Below are 9,948 nucleotides of genomic sequence, written 5' to 3' on the forward strand. Positions count from 1 at the left end.
AAGTCACTTAACCAGACAGTACGTTTGGACAACTGGAAATCAGGGCTATGCTTCTTAGTGGTCCCCTGGAATGCATTCCTAGTAACTTCCCATGAACAAGAGTACTTATGGTATAAAGGAAGGAAATTGACTGTAGTCATTAGAAACAATATTATACCAAACACGCTCTTTGGATGTGATCCTTGGTTTCTTTGTTCTGTTAAATGTTGACAGTGTGTTTATTATTCTGCTGTGAATAAATTGTACAGCATGAAGTCTGTGAGTTTAATGTTAATGTTATAACTGTGGATACATGTATAATTTAGCTTGATTTTTCAGGCAAAAAATATAAAATGCAGTGTGTTTGGGCTACAACAGCTTGTCTGGCGCATAACAAAGATGAGTAAGGGTATTAGCTGTTAAACAGCTGATTCATGTAGCACATGGTTTGATTCCCTCAGTCTTCATTTGTCTTCTATGTGAATCTGTGAAGCTACTTCACCAGATGGTCTTCCTGGGCTGCTCTTGAAAAAGAACAGTTCTGTCCAATGGGGCACCACAGGCTTTTAGCAAATGTTACTGTTGTGAATGGATGGGAAGGACAGAACAGTGGACAGTCAATATGAAGGGCACCAGCATCATCAAACTACTAGGTGTTGTGGGGTTAATCATAATTCTTTCTGTGAATGGCAGCTGTACATCATCCCAAGAAGAACTCACAGACAATCTGCTAGTCTTGAATGCTGCAACACGTGAGACTAATGGTTTCAGATGCTTTATCAGATCAGCAAATTTCTTCAACTGCAGCAATAAGGTGCTAGGAAGGGGAGAAATGTGCAAGGGTGAAAGTGAAACAAAAACACTAGGTGGGAGACAGAAAGTTCGACTTCTGAAATCAGCCTTAAAACTGTATGAAGATAAAGAGAACTTGATTATCCTGTTTACAGAAAGCCATAATGTTATATTTGCCTCAGGATCGAAAGAAATTCTGAAAAAGTTCCAGCAAGCAAAATGCAATGTAGTTTTCTCAGCTGAGACATTGATTTATCCAGACCAATGCCTACAGACTAAATATCCACCTGTGACGAATGGCAAACGATTCCTGAGCTCCTAAGGATTTATTGGTTAGTCAGATCGTGTCTGAGTGGGATGGAGCAGAGAGCGATAGTGATCAGTTTTTTTATACTAAGATCTTCCTTGACACAGAGAAAAGGGAAAAGATTGGCATCAGTTTGGATCACAGATGTTGAATTTTCCAGAATTCCAGAACCTTAATGGAGCGGTTGCTCAGGTTGTGCTGAAGTTTGAAACTGGTCAAGCGCATGCACGAAATGCAGACTTTGATACATTGACAGGTATTGTCCGTGGCAATGAACCCATCAATCTACAGTTAAATTACTTAGGAAACTATATCCCACAGATCTGGACCTTTGAGATAGGCTACACTTGGGTGTATTTATGCATGTAACTAACAGAGTGACGTTTGGACACATCTTTTCCACAGCCAGCTGAAAGATAGCCTTCCTGCATAATAACCTGTGAAAGATCTTTGAAAATCAAGAAGACTGGAAGGAAAAGTTTATTCATCCAAACTACAGACAAGCCTTTGAAGGAAAACTGATTGAAACACCTTGCCCAGATGTGTACTGATTTTCACTTTTCACAGACACTGCTTGAGATCAACTTGTGGAAGAAATGGAACACTGTGGGAAGTGGTCGTCTGGTAGCAATATGGACAACAGAATTCAGGGTGGATATTAAAATGTACCAACAATAGATATCCACACGAATCAATTTGGATATGAAAAAGGGTAGAAGAAAATGCTATAGGATTATGTTGCACCAATTACAGAGTAAATGTATAAAGGTTACTACAGAAAGGCAGACTTTGATTTAGCTTTTGTAGTGAGATATAAACATGGTGGGCAGCCTTTCCTCAGGCCACATCATGATGCATCTACTTTCACTATCAACATTATCCTGAACAGACCAGCCACAGATTATGAGGCAGGAAGCTGTCGATTTTCTAGGTATAACTGCTCTGTTACAGATTCTTGAAAGGGTCTGACCCTCATGCATCCTAGATGACTGACCCATTATCATGAAGGCCTTCTAACAATCAGTGGCACATGATACATATCAGTTTCTTTTGTTGATCGATAACTATATGTGTGTATCACATCCATTAAAAGTGCAGCTCCTTCTGATGATCTAAGCCCCCCAACAGCTTTCTGCATTCATCCAAGCATTACATGAATAAACAATACACAGACTGCCTTTTGTAGGGACCAAAATCCTTCATCTACAATGCTGTCATAATTTTTTAGAACTGAAATTTAGTCAAACGACTACACCCAAGGAAGTGGTTATCTGAGTAACTAACAAAAATACCAAGCACAGAAATATCAATAGAATTACACTTTCTTTACAAAGATTTCACAGCAATTTTCTTTGCACAATGTGGAACTACAAACTGTACAGGCGTTTGTCACTGTAAAATGTTTGTTCTCCTGTTTAGAAACTGTAATATCATGAAGAGTATTACGTGCTTTTTTCCAAAGTGTACTATTGATCCAGATTGCCAAGAATTCAATTTTGTCTTCAGTATGATATATGGGATTTTTTTAACTAGGTCAAATTTTTTTTAGAGACAGAAATAATTAATTGACATTAACATTATTTTTACCCTTCTTGTGTTTTGGTACTATACTTGAGCATGTCATTTGTTGTTGTGCTAAAGAATAAATAATTTATTATGTATTTTTCAAAAGAAAGCCATTGAAATTCTGTCTAATATTAAAGCTGTCTTTAAAGTACTAACATGTTTTGTGATTACTAGATTCTGATATTAATTGTAGTATGATAATTTGTTGAAGATTACTAGATTGAAGGAAATTATCGTGTGCTGAACTAAAACAAAAAGAAAAAGTGCGGCCCTTCTGCTACAGTAAACAGTCTTTGCAAAACAGTTAATGGTGATATGGTGCAAAGTGGGATATGAGAGGGCAGAATATAGTAGGCTGTTATCAGGAAGCCTTGTAATTAAGATCAAGTATGCAGGTATTAACCACATATGTTTTTACATTTCAGATTAGCCATGGTGCAGATTGTAGCACATTTATTTTACAATCTGGATATACTCAATTCTTAAATGTGATGGGGAAAGCATTGAAGTTTTGCACTGAAACAGTTCAGTCAGTATTTAGATGTTTGATACCCTGCATTTTCTGTTCACATTACAATTGTGTAACAAGAAAGCTGTTTCAGTACCTTCTGATATTTATTTATTCTAATAAGATCATCTTAATTTCAGAAACTAAATGTCATAACACCAAATTATTTAGAAAGTGACTTAATTGGTGATGGTGTTGATGTGACTAAAAGTGCAATGAGGCAGTGCAGTGGTGCAGCAGTTAGCGCTATTGCCTAATTACAAGCAGTTCTCCAGTTTGATTCTCAGCTGGGGTACCTTCTGTGCGCAGTCTACATGCCCTCCCAGCATTTGTGTGGGCTTTCTCTGGGTGCTCCACTTTTCCCCACAGTCCAGAGACATGCATCTGGAGCATTTCTCCCTGGACCTGTGCTTAAAATAGGCTCTGTCCCAGTTGGACTTTCCCAGTTAACAAATGTTAAAAAAATGTGTTACATATTTGTGTTTTGGATTCCTACACCCTTCACATTGAAACCCTTCACAGAGAAACTAATTAGTGCCTCACTGTATACTATTTAAGTATGAATCCAAGAATATATCTTGTAGTTTAATGGGTTGCCAGAAGCATTTTCACTAAATGTGAGTTTCAAAGGGAAAAAATGTATTGTTTCTCATGCTGTTTGTTTTTAATGAGTGTTTTATTTTGTTTAGAAAATAGCTCTCAATGATTTTTTCCATAAAAATTGGAATAAAAAATTTGAATGAAATCCAAATCTCTATGATAATTGTAAAAGCAAAGAAGAAAATAGCATGTACAGTGATGGGTTTCAACAGTATTTATGGTAATGGGATATCGGTATGGCTGCAAAGGGCCTGATTCATTGCTATGCATAGGGCCCCATTTGTCCATGATCTGGCTCTCTTGACTTTGGTGGTGTATGTTTCACATATACAGCATTATTAGCCACTAAAGTAGGTCCTACCTGTACTGAGTGATGTCAGACGGATTTGTTATTTTTGATGACAGCAAAGACATAGGGAAGTCAACATGAGATGTAGGTGTTATGCAAGCATGTAATACCCCCACCACACCCCCAAAAATGTATGCTGCATGAAGTAATTCTTCTTATTTTTGTATAATTTGTGGATTGTTGAACATAAGCTGTTGCAACATTTATATTATCTTTAATTGTTTTGCTTTATCTGTTCCACTAAACAGTGAACTAATTCATTAACAGACCTGGATTGTGTAATGCAGTCTAGACATTTTGCATTTTAGTAAAATATATTCCTGCAGTACCTTCTTTGCAGCTTCCAATAACGGATATAAGGGATAGACATTTGTCAGGTTATACAGTCTACATTATTTGGAGTGATGATCAGAACTGTCTGATCTTCAGAACCAGTATGCTGTCATTGTTGCATATTACTGTGACGCAGTCTTCACTAAAAGATCAGAGTGTAAAGGATTTCTGTGCTTAGTTAATAGCTGTTGCTGGCAGTTAGCACAGAGGACTGAAGCTCCAACTTGTTAATGAGCTGCTTCCTGAGGCAAATGTTCAGGATTTGAATCTTTCCACCTTCATTTACCTATCCTGTGACATTGCACAGGTCACTTTTGGGCTAGGCTCCTTAATGGTCCCCAGGACTGCATGAATAACTATGAACCTGTTGTTATTTACCAGCCATTCCCCACTGCATAGCTGATCTAGTTCAGGAAATGTTACAGCACACCATTTATGTAATGCAACACAAGCAAATTATTCTTCAAGGACACCAGGCACTGCACAGTACTGAAATGCAAAGATGTTTGCAGGCAGCAGCCTCTGCATTAGTAATAATTTTCTTTAATGTGGAATTATTCAGATGAATTTTACTTCTGCAGATATTGTACATATTGCCTGATATTAGTAAATTGTAGTAACCGCAGCTTGAGTGGGCTTTTATGGTTGACATTTTCTGAACTGCGTAGTTTTGCCATTGTTCGTTCATACATTTTGGTTCACTGATTCCCAGAAAAAAAACTTTTCTAAACTACAAGTGTAAAACACACTTTAACAAATGTTGATATATTAAAAAAAGGAATATAATGTAATAAAATCAGGAAGATGAATAAAAGAACATCTGCATTTATGCATTGTCCTAAAATGTGTGCAGGTGGCCCATGATTTGATAACAGCAGGTGGCCAAGGTACACTTAATCTGTCATTAGTCAGATGCATTTTCAATGAATGTGAGTTTCAAAGGTCAAGAAGTTTATATATGAAGATTTACATCAGTCCTCATTTCCATCTCATTACTTGCACATTTGTGCAATCATATTCAAGGTCATCGTGCATTTGCGTAAATGGCCTCTATGAATCATAACTCACCTGCATTAATCCGCAAATGTCACAGACTGGCTCAGAATATTTGTGTAACAGATCAACACAAAGAAGACTTTGGGATAATAAAAACACAAGCAAACTGTAGATATCGTGTGTTGTCAGATGGACAGGCAATGATACACTCCAAACTAAGGAAAAACTACAATTTATTAAGCGCTTTCATTCACAAAAGTAGGAACTTCATCAGAATGACACAGTTAAAACTCACTCTTTAAATTAACCACAATTAATTAATTAAAACCAGCCAATAAACTCTTTTTACATAATTCAAATAGTTAAGAAACCTGTTGGTCCATAATTGTTTAAAGGAAACCATTCATCTAAAATAGTCTAAAATAGACTATGTTAGACATCCAATCTTTTTAACTTAAAAATGGGGGCTATAGAACATGTGTCATTTAAATGAGGGGGACTTGTGGCATTCAAACATAATTGCCACTTTAATTCATTTTTATCAAGATGTTCATGTACTATACAAAACCTGGTATCAAACACAACCTGCTACACGACAGTAAACTTGTAGCTACAAGTAGGACGCTGTGCTGTATGCCTATAAAGGGTATTTGTTGTCTTATACTTCTTAATATAGAATAAATGTTCATATAGCCTTTCTTTAAGTTTTCTGGAGGTTTTGACCACATAAAATGCTGGGCTAAATCAAAGCAAGCAATATATACAACACTTTTTGAATCACATGTGAAATGCCCTTGAATGCTATATACTGCCCCTCCTATAAGTATGTGTTCACCAACCAGTATACTAATACATTGTGATCATCAACCACATTATTTCATGCCTTTCTTCATATTAATAGAAGTCCCAGTCTGTTCCAATAATTTTTCTGATTTTATATACAATATGGGGGTTATCCCATATTTTGTTATACATCTCTGGGTCAAAAGAAAATATAACCCAGTTCTTTCTGAGACATTCAAAAATAGCCTGACTATCTAACCTGTAAGTTGTGATAAATGACTTATATTCCTTTTTATTTTGAAGTATATGGGATTGGGTACTAATGACCACCTCCCCAATATTAGCTACATGTGCTTGTAATGGGGAACTGTCCACAAAGAATGGGTTTGTGAAAACCCAACTCTCTATTAATTATAATCTCTTGCTTGACTGCATCTAAAAATGTGGTAGGATAGCCCCTCCTCTTGAACATATGCATGATATTCTGACATTCATCTAGAAATATTTGGGTATCTGTGATCATCCTGTCCATTCTTACAAGCTGGACTTTCACTACTGCCTTTTTCTGGTGCATAGGATGCCAACTCATAAAATGTAGGTATGTGTTCAAAAAAGTGGGCATATGGTGAATATTAGCAAATAAAGGCCATATGCTCAAAGGTCTTAGTAATTTCCACATCCAAGAAACAGATTTTTTTCTTTGTTGAAGGACCAAGAAAACTTTAAAAATGGGATGATATTATTAATATAATTAAAAAATTTGACCAATCTCATTTCCAAGTCAGCCCACAAAATAAAAATATTGTCTGAAAACCTGGCATAAAAGGTCCACCAATGTCTATAATCACAATATAATAAAATATATGCAGAGATTCCACCATGGAGAGAGAGATTTATTTCAATAACACTATCCATGATCCACAATATAGGCAAAAAGCTAAAAACAAAGACGAAAAACAAATGAGTTAAAACAGGATAATCTCTTTGTCTATTCCTTCATCAGATCCTATACTCTTAAAAATCACTTCCTTTTATTTATAGTTACAATCAACCAATCAGACATTGTATCCAAAGCTTCCTCCCCTTTAATATTGGTTTTAAAGGAATCATGCCATTCAGTCTGGGATTTCTATCTGACAGTAAATCCACTAACCAATGTGTTTCAATAATTTCAGTTTTATTGAACCTTTTTTGTAACATAGGAGTCTCTTCAGATTCTTCTTGTTCTTAAAGGTGAACCTAGGGGTTTCACATACTATCCGTCTAAGATTATCATCCATTGCTAAGTTCTTCCAATGTTTCTTAATTATCTGACAGACAGTAGAGATATCATTACTATAAGTAAGTAGGCATCTCAGACCACCTTTTTCCATTTGGCATTCATTTGATCCTATTATGGCTTCTGTCCCTTTAGCTGAAATATATGGTCTTCTTCTAGTTCTTCTTTGACCCTTCACTTGCATTATTCCTTGTTGTATTTTAGAATCCTTGTACCCACAGGCTAGCAAATCCCTCTTAAGTTGTCCTGACTCATGCTCATATACAATATTGTTCATACAAAGCCTTGATGTCTGCAAAAGTTGACCATTAATCATGCGTGGATACATATGGGAAGGATACATACTTGTCTTATGTAAGAGATGATTCCTCCAGCATTCTTTCCTATGTGTATGTGTTTTGAACTTTTCTTCTTCATTTAATAAGATAGTAACATCCACAAAATCTATTTATTTTGTTGAATTACACACAATCAAACTCCAAAACTGACTTTGCATCTCCCAAATATTTCACAAATCTTGAAAGCTCATTCTCATCACTCCACCACAAAAGAACACATCATCAAATCTTCCATAAAAAATTATATTCTGTCTCCATATGTTCCTTTTGTTGAAAACATATTTTTCTGCCCAATGTGCCATAACTAAATTAAAGTAGCTGTTGGCAAACGAGGTGCCCATTGCTGCCCCTCATTTTTGCCAGTAATAGTTCCATACACAAAAATGCTGTTCTCTAGAATCAGTTCTAGTAATAAAGCTGATCTTTCAAAAACTTCATATTTCTTCAGAAGTTTATGAATAGAATTTAGCCCATGTTCATTAGGGATGACTGTGAATACGATCTTAACACCCATTGTCACCATCACAAAATCTTTGGTATTGGTCAAGTTCATAACAGAACTATGCAGAGCCTCTAAAAATTGAAGTGTATCCCTAAGTATGGTGGTGGTCATAGATAGGGATTTCTTAAGTTGGTGCTCTACAAAAATGGAGGCTGGTTTAGTAAGCCATCCTTTCCCTGATACAGCTGGACATAAAGGTGGATCTTCCTTATTTTTATGTATCTTGGGCAGTCCATTTATAGTGGGAATCATATGATGTTTGACTTTCAAATTAGTATAACTCCTCTGTAATATTCCCACCATATAGAGTATTTCTTACTCTCTGTATATGTTTCTGTACTTCCCATTATGGAATCTTCTGATATGTTTTGCTGTCACTGAGCATTTCCAACATTTTGTTATGGTATACTTGGCTTCCATCACTGTAATAGCTCCTCATTTGTCAGCTGGTTTAATTATCGTATCATTATTTTGAGAAAGTTCATGTAGTGTCTTCATTTCTGGCATAGTCAAATTGTGAAAACCGCACTTGTTATACCCTTATTGTAAATTTGTTACTTCCATTTCACACATACGTTTGAAAATATCCATAGCTGGATGCAGCTGAGGGACAAAGGTACTGGACTTCTTGAATTTATCCCACATTCCTTCATCATAGTGATCATTTCCAAAGATATGTTTTAAAGTAACATTCCTACCAAAGCATTTGATATCAAAATTGAATTCACTCAATTGCGAACAAAGCGCAGGGATAAACAAAAAAAGACCTTTGTTCAACAATGAAAGGTGCTTCATTTAATATAAATTTAGATAAATTCACAACCAAGAATTTGTTATATTTATCTTGTTATTCTCAGTCTCTTCCTGCCTCTGCTGTTGGATCACGTCCTGTGTATAAAACGCTGTTTCATTGGGATAGGAACACTGGAAAAAAATGAAATGTGGAAAGCTTTATCTTTGGGTCTTGTACTCATTTCAAAATTAGCCAAGGTGTTAATATTGTTGGTACGAATCTCTTCTCTATTTTTTAGAACTAGTGCAATTTATCATGAGATTAGGTTGTAGGTTTTGAACGATCATTGAATTTCAAAACTTCCTTTACTCTTGTTACAATCTGATGTTCTGCCTTCTGGTATACTATCTCCTTTAAGAGAGTGGGCCACACCTGGTTCAAGCGATTGCTGCTGTGAAGAATTATGTTCATTAACAAGTGCATCTTCTCTTAGTTTCTCATTAGTGGATATTTTCCTTTGGGGTCTTGGCATTGAAAGATGTTACCATTCTTATAATCTTGAGGGTCTCTAGCTAACTTCCTATGTTTTATATCTTTCAATTTACCATGATAGGACATTAGGTTATGTTGTAACATTTCCACCCTACTCAAAAAACTATCCAGAAGTATTGCTTTCTCTAATTCAGCCTGTTTAGTTTCTATAAAGAGGGCTGCTTGTGCTTCAAGAGGACAAAAAACTCTATGTACTGGAAACTTGTTTCTAAATTGATCTCCTGGCACTTAGCAAGCAGCTCAGGATATGCGTTTCTGTAAGAAGGCATACATTTAATTCTAAGTGCTCTTGTGATAACTTGATGATGTAAGCAAGCTTCAAGATGAAACC

General features: G+C 35.9%; 1 pseudogene; it reads left to right on the forward strand.

Annotated features, from left to right (window-relative positions):
- The first annotated feature begins 601 nt into the window (after positions 1-601).
- Positions 602-2,142, forward strand: LOC122814223 (annotated as a pseudogene).
- Positions 2,143-9,948: the final 7,806 nt, after the last annotated feature.

Source organism: Protopterus annectens, chromosome 10.part0 (assembly GCF_019279795.1).
Source record: "Protopterus annectens isolate FY-2018-M chromosome 10.part0, PAN1.0, whole genome shotgun sequence".
Lineage (NCBI taxonomy): Eukaryota > Metazoa > Chordata > Ceratodontiformes > Protopteridae > Protopterus > Protopterus annectens.